General features: G+C 40.4%; 1 long non-coding RNA gene across 3 annotated transcripts in view; it reads left to right on the forward strand.

Annotated features, from left to right (window-relative positions):
- LOC123792674 (uncharacterized) overlaps window positions 1-15,526 on the forward strand; it is a 131,745-nt gene that overhangs the window by 91,535 nt on the left and 24,684 nt on the right. The gene's annotated exons all lie outside the window — the stretch shown is intronic.

Consider the following 15,526-nt stretch of genomic DNA (forward strand, 5'->3'; position numbering starts at 1 on the left):
CATACGAAAGAATGAACCTGGACCACTTTCTTATACCATACACAAAAACTCAAAATGGATTAGGGATCTAAATGTGAGACCAGAAACATAAAAATCCTAGAAGAGAGTACAGGCAGTAATCTCTCTGCCATCAGCCATAACGTTTTTCTAGATGTCTCCTGAGGTTAGGGAAAGAACAGCTAATAATCTGTTGGAACTACATCAAAATAAAAGGCTTCTGCACAGTGAAGGAAATGATCAACAAAACTAAAAGGTCACCTACTGAATGGGAGAAGAGATTTGCAAATGACCTATTCAATAAAGGGTCAGTATCCAGGAAATACAAAGAGTTGATACAACTCAACACCCAAACAGCAACTAATCCAATAAAAAAAAAAAAATGGGGGCGGAAGACATGAACCGACATTTCTCCAAAGCAGGCAAACAGATGACCAACGGGCATATGAAAAGATGCTCAACATCACTCATCATCAGGGAAATGCAATTAAAAGTAGAATGGCTAAAGTAACAACAAAAGAAACAACAGGTGTTGGCAAGGATGTGGAGAAAAGGGAACCCCTGTACACTATTGGTAGAAATGCAAACTGGTGCAGCCAGTCTGGAAAACGGTATGGAGGTTCCTCAAAAAGATCTAGTAATCACATTACTGGGTATTTACCCACAGAAAATGAAAACACTAAATCAAAAAGATACATGCACTCCTATGTTTATTTCAACATTATTTACAATAGCCAAATATGGAAGCAGCCCAAGTGTCCTTTCATAGATGATAAGGAAGATGTGGTATATATACAGAATGGTATATTACTCTGCCATAAAAAAGAAATTTTGCTACTTGCATAGAATTATACCCTCTAGATCCATCTGAGTGAAATAAGTCAGTCAGAGAAAGACCCATCATATGATTTCACTCATATATGGAATTTCAGAAACAAGAGAAACCAAAAAACATACTCTTAACTATAGAGAACTGATGGTTACCAGAGGGGAGATGGGTGGGGCTATGGGTGAAATAGGTGATGGGGATTAAGAGTACACTTACTAAGCACTGAGTAATGTATAGAATTTTTGAATCCTCACACTTGAAATATAATACTATGTTTATTACATTTGGATTAAAAAAAATAATTTTCTTAAAAAATTGAGCTGGTATGTAGTTTCATTCAATTAGTCTCTTGGTCACCCTGACAATAAGTCAGTTTAGTGAAACTCATTTTAGGAGGCAGTAAAGCAGGTGTATTCTGGTTCAAGTAATCAGGTATCAAAATAGGCATTTCAATTGTCTATACATGAGCTGTTGTGATTTCTCTGAAGTTTACATCAAGTCATTTATACTTAGTTCACAGGGCTTCAGAAAAAAGGGCAGTTTTAATTTTCAAATGGTTCCAAATCAGCAAGGTGGGAGAAAAATCAAGACGTTAGTTTGGAGAATTATAGCCAGACATTGGAGGATACTAGAAGAAATCAGGGTCTAGTCCAGTTTATAATAACATTAAAATCTAGTATCTACAAAAATGTAATGACCTGCATTTTTTAAAATGAAAGATAGTCAAATTAACACTGGTGTGTTCACAAAATTAGTTTAAGAACAAACAAACTTGGCCTGCATATTTATGTAAGTGCGGCAGGAATACTGGTTGACCATATAGACGTTTTAAACCTTGCTTTTCTGGAACTTTTCATAAGGAATCTCTAGACTGAACTTTTAACAACATCTCGTGGCCTGAAACCAAGCTAAATACTTGACATCAGACTTTGCCTACAATACCTATGGATTTGGGTGAATTCAGCTCTGAGGTTTCTGCACCTGCCAGGAAGGGACCTTCTTTACTCACCTGGTAAGGCTTCTGGGAGCTCTGTAATGAAGGGTACCAGGCTGAGATTTCCAAGAGCCTTCATTGGCTCCATAAAGTCAATCTTTTTATTTTTTTTAAAGCTGTCTGGTCATATCTGAATCTATGCATGTCCCCTGCCAATATTACATTCCAGTCAAAGCCATATTTCCAATTGTGTCCTGTCCTAAGGAGAACATACTCTTATTGAACTTACGCAAATAAATACATTGCCATAAAAATCTAAGAATACTTAACTGAAAGTCTGAATTCTCAAGGATTCAGGTAGGGAGAAAAGATCAATGTTTCAATTTGTTCAAGGGTATATTTTATCAAATTGCTGGAAGTTAGCTTAAGAGAAAAAGTTCACTTAAATCTGGAGAAAAAGATTGCTGGGAAGATGGCAGAGTAAGAGGACCCTAGGCTCACCTTGTTCCATGGATACAACTCAATAACACACACGTTAGCACATGAGCGTAAATAACACAGAAAATGACCTGAAGGCTGGAGGAACAGAATGTTGAGAAGCCACATTAAAGAGTCATGGTGGGGAGCTAAAGGGACTGTGGGCCATCTGTGGGAGGGAGGGATCCAGAGGCACAGACAAGGGAAGAAACAGACTATCACACTGCGGGGGGGGGGGAAGCCCACATGGGGAAGACAAATCAGAACATTTGGCTTTGAAAACCAGAGGGATCGAATTCCCTGAGCTCTTACAACCAGCATGACTGAAGACCTGGAATTTAAAAATGAGCAGGCTCAGTTCTGGGGGAGTCCGGAGGGTGATAGGAAGCAGGAGTTCCCACCCGTAAAGAGAAAACACCACGAACAGCCCTGGGAGACCCATCATAGGAGCAGCAGTTCTGAAAATGCCTGGGACATTCGGGAGGAGTGTATTCATTTTGAAGCAGGTCCCAGAGGAGCAGGGATGGCTAAGAGAATTGTCCAGGAATGAAGGAGCTGGCAGGTGCCATCTCCCTTTCCCAGCCCAGGCCCAGCATAAACGTGCTGCCGCCGGTGGGAACCAGAGCAGTGTCAACATTTACTACCCAACTTGCTTCCACCAAGCCCCGCCCCCTGCACTTTGGCAGACCTACCCTGTCCAGTCACTCTTGTACTGTGCGTCTCCTCCCCCAGGACACTGGTGCAATGCCTGCCAACACCCCATGCATTTTGTGGGGCCTTGGTCCTGGCAGCGGGCCCTGCAGAAACCAGAAGTGCAGCCTGTTAAAATTGCACACCACACCCTTGCACGCTTCGCGGGTCTGCCCAGGCTGGTCCTCGTCCCGGCTGTGGCAGGTCTCATTCTGCAAGCAGGACCAGCACACCACACCCCAGCTGGGGACCAAACACAACCCCCAACAGTCAAAGAGCACTTATGCAGGAAAGGAAAGGAAGGAAAAAAAGGGCCAGGATACAACAGCAGGGCACAAATAACACAAATAGCAGACAAGCCCTGAAGTGCCAGGTTCTGAGGAACAGGCAACATTGCACTGCTGGGCACTATGGGACCGCTTCTTCGTAAGGCCATCATTGTCAAGAGCAGGAAACGTAGCTGACTTTCCTAGCACACAGACACAGAGTTAGACAAGAGGAGACAGAGGAATAGGTCCTCGGTGAGAGAACAAGATAAAGCCACAGCAAGAGATGTAAGTGAAATGGATACAAGTAATATGCCTGTTGGAGAATTTAATGATTATAAAGATATGTACTGGACTTAAGAGAGAACAGGACATCAGTGAGGCCCTTAAAAGAAAAAAAAAAAAAAACAAAAAACAAACAAAAAAAAAAACCCCCAGAGGTGCACACAATAAAGGAAATTAAAAATACACTAGATGGAAGGGCACGTGGGTGGCTCAGTTGGTTAAACTTCCAACTCAGGTCTTCATCTCGGGTTGGGGGTTCAAGCCCTATGTTGAGCTCCACACTGGGCCTGGAGCCTACTAAAACAACAAAACACCACCACCACCCCACACTCGAAGGAATAAATAGCAGGCTAGAGGAAGCAGAGGAACCAATTAGTGCCCTGGAAGACAGAGTACTGGAAAGTAATAGAGCTGACCAGGTGAGAGGCAAAAGAATTATGAAAATGAGAATAAACTTAGGGAACTCAGCGACTCCATCAAGCATTATAACATTTGCATTATAGGGATCCCAGAAGGAGAAGAGAGAAAAGGGGAAAAGGGGCAGAAAATTTGAAGCAACAGCTGAAAACTTCCTTAATCTGGGGAAGGAAACATCCAGATCCGGGAGGCACAGAGGTTGCCCAACAAAAATCAACCCAGGGAGGCCCACACCAAGACACACAGTAATTAAAATGGCAAGAAGTAGTGGTAAAGAGAATTTTTAAAGCAGCAAGAGAAAAGATGACCCTTACATACAAGGGGAACCCAATCCCCCCAACCCCTTGCCCAAGGCTGTGAGGTTTTTCAGCAGAAAGGTTGCAGAGCAGAAGGGAGTGGGATGAACTATTCAAATTGTTGGAAGGAAAACAAACCAACAAACCCTGCAGCCAAGAATACTCGATCCAGCAATGCTGTCATTCAGAATGGAAAGAGAAAGAGTCACTCAGACAGACAAAAGGTACAGGAGTTCCTGACCACTAAACCAGCCCTACAAGAAATATTACAGGGGGCTCTGGGAGTGGAAAGGAAAGACCACAAGAGCAAGAAAAGTAGAAAACACAAAAGCAGTAAAAATAAGTCTATCTGTACAAATCAGTCAAAGGACTCACAAAATAAAAGTACAGTATAGAAGCACATACCTAAAGTGTGGGGTTTGGGGGGGGGAGTAAAGAGTGGGTTCAAACTTAAGCGACCATCAACTTAATATAGACTGCTATATGCATAAGATGTATATACAGATCTAATGGTGACCACAAATCAAAACCCAGTAATACAGGTGCCAAGAATAAAGAAAAAGGTTCCAAGTAGATCACTAGAGATCGCTAGCAAATCATGAAAGTAAAGAGCAAGAAAAGAAAGGGTCAGAGAAAAACTATAAAACCCACCACAAAACAACAAACAAAAATGCTGATATATATATTAATAATTACCTTGAGGGTAAATGGACTAAATGCTTCCATCAAAAGACATCTGGTGATGGAATGGATTAAAAAGCAAGTCCCATTTATATTCTGCCTCCAAGAGACTCATTTCAGATCAAAGACATGTGCAGACTGAAAGTGAGGAGATGGAGAAACACCTACCATGCAAATGGATGTTAAGAGAAAGCTGGGGTAGCAATATTTATATCAAACAAATATACTTTAAAACAAAGACTGTAATGAGACAGAGGACACCACGTAATAATAATGGGGACAGGCCCACAAGATGTAACAATTGTAAATATTTATGCACTCAAACCTGGGAGCACCCAAATACATAAAACAGTTAATGGCAGAACGGGACTAATCAATAGTAATGCAAGAATATTAGGGAACTCAAACACCCCATGTACATCAATGGACAGGTCATCCAAAATAAAAACAAACAGTGGCTTTCAATGACACCCTGGATCAGATGGATTTAACGAATGTATTCAGAACAGACCATCCTAAAACAGCAGAATACACATTCTTCTCAAGAACACATAGAACATTCTCCAGAAGAGATCACATACTGGGCCACTAAACAAGTCTCAACAAGTTAAAACAGACTGAAGTCCTACCATGCATCTTCTCTGACTACAATGCTATGAAACTAGAAATCAATCACAAGACAAAATCTGGAATAACACAAATATATGGAGGTTAAATAACAGGTTATGAAACAATGAATGGCTCAACTAAGGAAATCAAAGAAGAAATAAAAAATTACACGGATAAAGGAAAATGAAAACAACAGTCTAAAAATCTTTGGGATGCACTATGATCCAGCCATTGCACTACTGGGTGTTTACCCCAAAGATACAGACGTAGTGAAGAGAAGGGCCATATGCACCCCAATGTTCATAGCAGCAGTGTCCACAATAGCTAAATCGTGGAAGGAGCCGAGATGCCCTGCAACAGATGACTGGATTAAGAAGTTGTGGTCCATATATACAATGGAATATTACTCAGCAATCAGAAAGAATGAGTTCTCAACATTTGCTACAACATGGACGGCACTGGAGGAGATAATGCTTAGTGAAATAAGTCAAGCAGAGAAAGACAACTATCATATGATTTCTCTCATCTATGGAACATAAGAACTAGAATGATCAGTAGGGGAAGAAAGGGATAAAGAAAGGGGGGGTAATCAGAAGGGGGAATGAAACATGAGAGACTATGGACTATGAGAAACAAACTGAGGGCTACAGAGGGGAGGGGGGTGGGGGAATGGGATAGACCGGTGATGGGTAGTAAGGAGGGCACATATTGCATGGTGCACTGGGTGTTATACACAACTAATGAATCATCGAGCCTTACATTGAAAACCGGGGATGTACTGTATGGTGACTAACATAATATAATAAAAAATCATTATTAATAAAAAAAAAAAATCTTTGGGATGCAGAAAAAGCAGTTCTAAGAGGGACACTTATAGCAATACAGACCTACTAAAGAAGCTAGAAAAAAAATCTCAAACCACCTAGCTTACATCTAAAGGACCTAGAAAAAGAACAAAATACCCCAAGATCAGCAGAGGGAAGGAAATAATAAAGATCAGGGCAAAAATGAATGCTATAGAAACTAACACCACCCCCCAAAACCAGATCAATGAAACTAGGACTAACACAAAGATACAATTATCAGAGAATATTTGGACAACCAGAAAAAAAAAAAAAAAGGATAAATTCCTAGAAACATTGAACTACCAAAACTGAATCAGTAAGAAATAGAAAATTTGAACAGATTGATTACCAGCAATGAAAAGGAATCAGTAATAAAAAAACTCCCAAAAAACAAAAGTCCAGGACCAGATGGCTACATGGGTGAATCCAACCAAACATTTGAAGAGTTAATACCTATTCTTCTCAAACTATTCCAAAAAAAATAGAAGGAATTTTCCAAATTCATTCTACGAGGCCAGTAACACCCTGATACCAAAACCAGATAAAGACACCACAAAAGAAGAACGATAGGCCAATATCTTTGATGAACATAGATGCAAAATCCTCAAATAAATACTAGCAAACCAAATCCACTATACATTAAAAAAAAAAAATCACCACAATCAAGTTGGATTTATTCCCAGCGTGCAAGTGTGGTTCAGTATTTGCAAATCAATGTCCTACATCACATCAATAAGAGAAAAATTAAAAACCATATGATCCTTTCAGATGTAGAAAAATCATTTGACAAAATACAACATACATTAATGATAAAAAGCCTCAACAAAGTAGGTCTAGAGGGAACATACTGCAACATAATAAAGGCCTTATATGAAAAACCCACAGTGAACATCATAATCAGGAAAAATAGAGCTTTTCCCCTAAGGTCAGGAATGAGACAGGTATGTCCACTTCTCGCTTCTATTCAGCATAGTACTGGAAGTCCAAGCCACAGCCATCAGACAACAAAAAGAAAAGGCATCCAAACTGGTAAGGAAAGAGTAAAACTTTCACTTATTTGCAGAGGACAGGATACTCTATATATAGAAAACCCAAAAGTCTACACCAACAAACTGCTAGAACTGACAAACTGAGTAACGTTGCCAGATAGAAAAATCAATGTACAGAAATCTGTTGCGTTCCTATACACTAATAATGAAGCCAAAGAGAAACAAGAAAACAATCCCATTTATAATTGCAAAAATAAAATACCTAGGAATAGATTTAACCAAAAAGGTGAAAGACCTGTACTCTGAAAAGTATAGAACATTGATGAAAGAAATTGAAGATGATACAAACAAAGGGAAAGCTATTTCATGCTCATGGATTGGGAGAATATTGTTAGGAGGTCTATAATACTCTAAGCAACCTACAGACTAAATGTAATTCCTATCAAAATACCAACAGCATTTTTTCCACAGAACTGAAATAATCCTAAAATCTGAATAGAACCACAAAAGACCCTGAATAGTCAAAGCACTCTTGAAAAAAGAAAAAACTGGAGGGATCATAATTCCAGACTTTAAGTTATATTCCAAAGCTATAGTCTTCAAGACAGTGTGGTACTGGCACAAAAACAGACACATAGATCAATGGAACAGAAAACCCAGAAATAAACCTATGATTATATGGTCAGTTAGTCTTTGACCAAGGAGGCAAGAATATGTGGTGGGAGAAAGAATCTCTTCAGCGAATGGTGTTGGGGAAACTGGACAGAACATGCAAAAGAATAAAACTAGATTACTTTCTTATACCAGACACAAAAATAAAACAGATTAGGGACCTCAATCTGAGACCTGAAATGAGGAAAATCCTTGAAGGGAGCACAGGCAATTTCTCTGACATTGGTTGTAGGAACATATTTCTAGGTAGGTCTCCTGAGACAAGGGAAGCAAAAACAGAAGTAAACTTTTGGGGCTATCAAAGTAAAAAGCCTCTGCACAGCAAAGGAAACACACTGAAAGGCGACCTACTGAATGGGAGAAGATACTGGCAAAAGACATATTTCATAAAGGGTTAGTATCCAAAATAAAAAGGGAGTTTATACAACACCCAAAAAACAAATAATCCAATTAAAAATGGGCAGAAGACATGAACAGACATTTCGCCAAAGAGAAACAGATGCTCAACATCACTCATCATCAAGGAAATGCAAATTAGAAGTACAATGAGCTATCACCTCACACCTGTCAGAATGGCAAAAATAAATACAAAGAAACAACAGGTGTTGCAAGGATATGGGGGAAAAGGAACCCTCTTGCACTGTTGGTGGGAATTCCAACTGGTATAGCCACTCTGGAAAACAGTATGGGGATTCCTCAAAAAGTTAAAAACTAGAACTACCCTGTGATCCAATGATCGCACTAGTGGGTATTTACCCAAAGAACACAAAAACACTCATTCAAAGGGATACATGCACCCTTACGCTTAGTGCAACTTCACAATAGCCAAACGTCCTAGTGTCCACTGATAGACGAATGGATAAAGATGTGGAATATATGTACACAGGAGAATATTATTCATCCATAAGAATGAAATCCTGCCACTTAGAACAACAGGGATAGATCTAGAGAGTATAATGCTACACGAAATAAGTCAGAAATATCATAGGATTTCATGCCCATGTGAAATTTAAGAAACAAACGAACAAATTAAAGAGACAAAACAAAAACAAAACCAGACTCTAAACTATAAAGAACCAATTGAGGGTTACCAGAGGAGAGGTAGGTGGGGTGGGAGGATGGGTGATTTAAGTGAAGGGGATTAAGAGTACACTTGATGAGCACTTAATGTATGGAACCGTTGAGTCACTACTGTACCCCTGAAACTATGTAACACTGTAATTTAACTACACCGGAATTTAAATACCTGGGGGGAAAAAACATTTTTAAGAGTCAGTGTTTCAAACAAAAAGTTGTAAAAAGTATAATCATCTTTCTTTATTCGGCCCCGTGTTATTAATTCTTGTTCTGCCTGAATCCAGTTTTTCTACTAGTTCTGGAAGTTTTTTTGTTTTTTTGTTTTTTTTTTAACACCTAAGTTCAGTTTTATGATTTTGAGGTTATCAGAAACCTCTACACTGTTTCCCCACCCCCCATGAGTCCCATTGAAGATGAAGGACATTCATGGGAATACTTTTATTCCTTTATAAAAGTTAACAGTCTGTAAGTAATAAGACAAAATGGCCATGGCTAAAGATCTGATTAGAGTTCATTACAAGGTAATTGACAAAGAAATTTGGTTATTTTTGTTACATACAACACTTCAAGATAACATACCAGGACATCAGATTTCTAGGCATTTCACACAAGTTAGAACACTTAACTTCATATCTACATAAATATAATCTAAACCCTAAGAGGGTTTAATATATCATTTCACAATGCTTCCCGTGTAATTTAACATACCAGATAAACCTATAGTTTAATTTCTCACAATTTTCTTTTTCCTTGAAATTTCCAGGGGCCTGCTGGAAAATTTCAGTTAGATCGGTCAAAAAGACTTCTCTTAGAATTTTATTTGAGGAAGTAGAGACACATAGACACACACAGACACAGAAACCAACCCTCCCCCTAAAAATGGTTTGAACATTTGATTAAGAGGATCATGAATCATTATGAAACAAAAATTCTACATTGAAGTCTTACTGTCACTTTGATTAAAAGGCAAATACAGAAGACTATGTATTTGTGAGCCAAATTTAGCTATTTTACTCTTAAGACTCCATTTTCTTAAGTAGTCAAAGATCTGATAAATATAGCAAAATACGGGAAACATAGAATCATTGTTTTTTTAGGTAGATAAAAAGGCAAAGAAAAATTTGTTTACAATTTCTTATGAAGAGCAGGTCAATAGTTCAAGAAAACTTACTTTTAAAGATTTGAGAGAGAGAGTGTGTGCGCACAAGAAAGCAGGGGGAGAGGCGGAGGGAGAGGACGAGAACCTCAAGCAGACTCCCCCACAGAGCACGGAGCCCAACTCGGGGCTCAATCTCGTGACCCTGAGACCAGGACCTGAGCTGAAGTCAAGAGTTGGACACTTAACTGACGGAGCCACCCAGGCGCCCCAAGAAAACTGTAACAAAGAGAAACCAAAACTTTGCATCGGCATTCTTTTGATATTAAAATTTGTTTACTTAAATTCATCCTAATCTAAGCCAGTACTGACCACACACAAAATTTCTTTAGAAACATTCTTTTTACATAAACCTTTTTGCAACTTTCTTACATTCAAACTTTGTCCTAAATTTTCCCTCTTTCAAAATTGGGGCAAAATTTTATTTTCCCATTATGTATTTTTATTTCTTTCTCAAAAAAAAAAAAAAAAAAAAAAAAAAAAAAAAAAAAAAAAAAAAGCAAACAAACCAACAAACCACACTTACTTTCCAGAGTTGTTTCCCTTAGTACTCCCAGTAGTCTTGCTTACATTTATTAGAATTCTTAATGCTTCAAAGCCTCAATTTCCAATGAAAACTAAGTAGTAAGCAATTGTGAACTATTACACCAGAACTCTACATTGGCAAATTTATGAATATATTTCACCATTTTTAGAAACATTTTTTCATAGTATAGTTTTGACGCGGAAAGGAAAGGCAAAAATAATTAAATGTCCTTACTGCCTACAGCCCACTGCCAAGTCCTTGAAACAGGCAGAGTGACATTCCTCTACGGACTCAGCCGCCTCGATGTTAATACGTTGCTAAGAGCAGAAGGCAAACCTAGTCTGACCCCAGGATCCTGTGGGTCTACTATAACATATAAAAATTCGTTTGGAAACTTCATTTCTCTCTACCCCCTAAGATACATGTTGGCAAACATCCCCCAACCCTATGGCCCACTGATCTACATCTGAAGGGTCTCATGTCTCAGGTTTTATTAGATAGTAATAAATAACCTTCTCCTAACAATAGCTAGCCCCTTCAAGGTCCTGGAAACCTTGCTTCCAAAATTCCTAAGGGACTTACACTATCCCTAACCCCCTCCCAACTTGAAAGTATATAATGGGCCACTCCTCGTAACCCTGGTGCAGCTCTTTCTGCCCATGGGTCCTGTCCCTGCGCTTTAATATAATAAAATGACCTTTTTGCACCAAATATGTCTCAAGAATTCTTCCTTGGCTGTCGGCTCCGAGCCCTGACTTCTTTTCTACATTAGTCTTCCAGTAAAGCCTAGGTTTAGTAACAAACCCAAATTTATCTTTAGATTCTCTATAGTAAGACAAAAGTAGATAAAATAATGCAAAGAACTGAACGTGGTTTATCTTATTTAGAAATGATCTAGAGAATCAATGAAATTAACTCATTTAACTTAGCAAAACTTAAAAATCTTAGGTTACCAAAGGCTATTTAAAAGATTATACAAAGTTTATTTACATTGAAGGCACTTGCTTTTAACAATTACGCTTAGACTACCCACAAAACTTCATGAGGCATTAGATAGTCAACCATTATTTTAACATTTTCGGACAAATTTTGCAAGAGATACCATGAGCTTTGACTTTTAGTAAACACAAGCAGAAGTTTTATATTTAATGCAGATAACTCCCAAATATGTCCAATTAAACCTACAACCTTAAATTAGCTTTAATACCAAATATTTCCCCAAATCACATGAAACTGAAAAACATTTGGGTTACTTTCTACAACATACACGGACATACAAAAAATACGGACAAGATGCAAACAAAATCTTAATTTTGTTTCTACTAATGTTTATGGAGAGACCATTACAGGTACAATTTCTGAATACTGCCCTATTTTTCTTCCAGTCTCAGGAGACTGTGGGCTGTGTCTACATTTCAAAGACATAAAATTTATTATTTCAATGGACAAAGGAGGTAAAAAAAAAAAATTTTTTTTTTTAGAGTTTCAGGATAATTGTTATTTAAAATTTACTTTTAAGTTCAGAACAATTTTGTTCCAGTATCCTGATTTTTTATAACATCTATAAACACTTTGAGAGGTTGGCAGAGATGGGTGGGCTTTAACTTGTTTCAAGCGTTTTAGTTCTGGTTTTGTCAAGACTCGTAAAACAAAGACAGCTGTTCCTAATTCCCCAATGACCTGGGTTGCAGCCTGAATATCAAAGGATTGGCTCATCTTTTTGACTAAACTTGCCTGTTTATATCAGGAAGAATGTTAACTAAAATGGGAACCAGAAGATTTATGCCTCTATGAAGTCTGTATAAAGCATTTTAACAAAAGCTCTTTTTTCTGGGTACATAACTTATTCTTGGCTTCTCTTAGCCCCGAGTATAGGCCCTTTGCTCATCTGTAGGAGGGTTTAGGAGGAATTTGGGTCATTTGTTTCCTCTGCAAAGGGAAGGTTGTAAATATAGTCAAGTAATTTTTCTAGTTACTCTCTAAATTCAGGAGAATCTCTTGAAAGTAGATGTAAAAGGCTTTGTAACTTAAAAGCTCAGCTGCTGTCTAGGGATGCAAATTCTTTTGCAGCGAGCAGGTCGGGGGAGGCTAGGATACACCTGATTACAGAGCCCTGGAAGGCTAGAGCAAAGCAAGCCTTATTGCTAGGCTCAGGCACTTCTGTGAAATTCATTTTCTGGCTGCCAGCATTTACACGTGCAACCTATTATCTCAAACCTAGAGATTAAGGACAGAGCGATCTGTCAATCTTGTAGGGAAAGGGAAGTTAAAACAGGCAGAGAAGAGGGCAGATTTTAAGAGGGGGCTTTACCTTTGATAAGGACATTTCTTTCTGTCTTAGGTCTAATTTATTCTTTTATCTGATCAAGGGAGTCCCTAAGTCTAGCTGTTATACTAATAAGACAAGGGAGAACTTTTAAAATATAGCCGATTTAAAGGATTCATCATCTGGCCATTGAGGAGTAGGGACTCACGCCAGTAAGCCTTTCAGTGGCTTCACCAAAGACGCAAGAGGCATCCAGAGAGGGCACGGAGGATGCAGACCCATGATCCGCAAGTTTACTCCTGAAGTTCGTCTCAGAAAACAAAGACCTTCGTTGCACAGGCTACAAAGGTAGTGAAAATGGGGTCTCCAATCTCCCAGGAAAACGTGAGACACCCTAGTCACAGATCCACTAACGTGGGCCCCGGGCCGGTGCTTCTGGAATGACTTTCCCTGCACTAACGAGCAATGAAGGCAGAGAGGACAAGGGTTGCTCTGGGCTGAAACCGCCCACGACAAACACCCTTACGAGATGGCACAGCCAGACAGAGACACACTCAGGTCCCCGGTCTATTCAACTGGCCTCCAAGGTACAGCTCAGTCAGCACACCTTCCGGATGGTGAAGACCAAAGAGGGTATTCTTGCTGGTCAAAAAGCCAAGCTCTCAGGTCATAGAACAAGATCGAAGAAGAAAATGTAACCGCTTTCTCTAAGCCTTGGGTCTCTTGGAGCCACGCTAATCGCTGGGAGGGCTGTGTGGCAGGGCTGGGGACTGTGTGCTCTACAACGGACCCCACTGCACGCATGTTTTCTTGATGTTGGCGGGGGACCTAGAGTCAATCTAACTCCAAACTGTGACCAACTTACCGTGTCCCAGGGGTCGTCTTGGGGTGGTGAGTACTCCTACAGCTCTGAAGTGCTCAACCCATGCCCATCAATTTTGCAGCATTGGCTTGTGAAGATGTCCCCTTAGCAACAGAGGACAGATAACCCACGACACAGACAAAGGAAAACAAAGATCATCCATCTCTGGGAGGAAATGGACTGGTAACCAAAGAACACGCTACCCAGTTTAACCAAAGAGCCACTAAAGCCCAAGGAACTAGTTCCACAATGATTTTCTCCTGCTGATCAAAGTTTAGTAAGAGAAAAAGGACTCTCACCCCACTCACTCCATCAGACTTTGCAGATGGATATTCTGGGAGGCTAACCTGGAAAGAAAGCGTACCTTTTGCTGGCTGGAGGTCAGGCTTCCCAAGGACCTCTCAGCTGCAGCAGTGTCTGGGGCGGGTGGTGTGTGGGGAGTTAAAGTGTCCTGACTAGGCCACCTGTCGGGAAGCAAGGATTCCTGTGGTTTCAAAGATCTTTCTAGCTGGACTAGGAAATGACATGAGACAGATTAACAGGGGAAAATCAAGTTTAATAGTGTACATATGGGGAATCCACACAGACATGAAAATTCCAAAGACCCTCAAGCAAAATGAGGCACCTAGGGCATCCTGAACTAAGGAGAAGGGGGCCGGGGTCTGGGACCTCAGAGGAAAGGAATCCAATTCGCGGGTGTTAAGAAGAACCGTTGCCCTGCTATAAAGATGTGCCACTCAGACAACACCCATCTCCACTAATAGTGCTTATTCAGGGAAAACCCACCAATTTAGATTCTTCTGTGTAGGTAAGGGCAAAAGTTTCTCTTGAGCCTGTTAGGTCTCGATTGCCTTTAGCACAGAATAACCTTCATGCCCAAGTGGGTCATCTCGGAGCAGCCTGTCCTTCTAGGTGTTGGGATTATAAAGCCATAGTAATGAAGACAATGTGGTTTTGGGGGCAGGGATAAAGAAATAGGCCAATGGGTAAAATAGAGCTCAGAAATAACCCACGCGTATAAAGCAGGCATTGCCAAACAATGGTTCTAGAAGATGGAGGTGGGTCAGTGAGGTATCCTCCAGCTGGAGAGGTCACCTTAACACCGAAAACCAGCAAGCTACTCCGTACCATTTACAGAGTTGTATCAGGGTGAACTTCTGACAGGAGGCATCGGGCAGATGGACAATCCGTGTGGTAAGCAGCCATTCTCCGCCCAGTCCAGACCTTAGTCCCCAGCTTCTAGGGAGCGACGGGCATGGTGGTCTGTCCACCAGCCAGCTCTACCAGTCACCAAGAGTGACGCTTTCTGTGTGCCACGTTAGGGGGGATCAGAACAAGCCTTCCCTCATTCTAATCAGGGCCTGCATGAACCTCCTCAGGGCCGGGAACACACAGCCCCGAGGGAAGTCATTTCATGGGCATGAACAAGATGGAGGGCCAAAGATGGAGTCTGTGTCGTCAGCCCTCCTACGCTCCACCCCTGACCTCTTTATGGCCTGTATCGTCTTCTACAGACCATTCTCCTGTGAGGACCCTAGAGTCAGATGGGGGGAGGGGGCTGGCATCCCTATGCCACAGCAGTGACAGAACAGCGACAGGAGACGAACCAGTACCACCCCTGGCTTTTCACCGTTCCTCATTCTTGACACCGA

Source organism: Ursus americanus, chromosome 16, assembly GCF_024610735.1.
Source record: "Ursus americanus isolate L20-20 chromosome 16, mUrsAme1.1.p, whole genome shotgun sequence".
NCBI lineage: Eukaryota > Metazoa > Chordata > Mammalia > Carnivora > Ursidae > Ursus > Ursus americanus.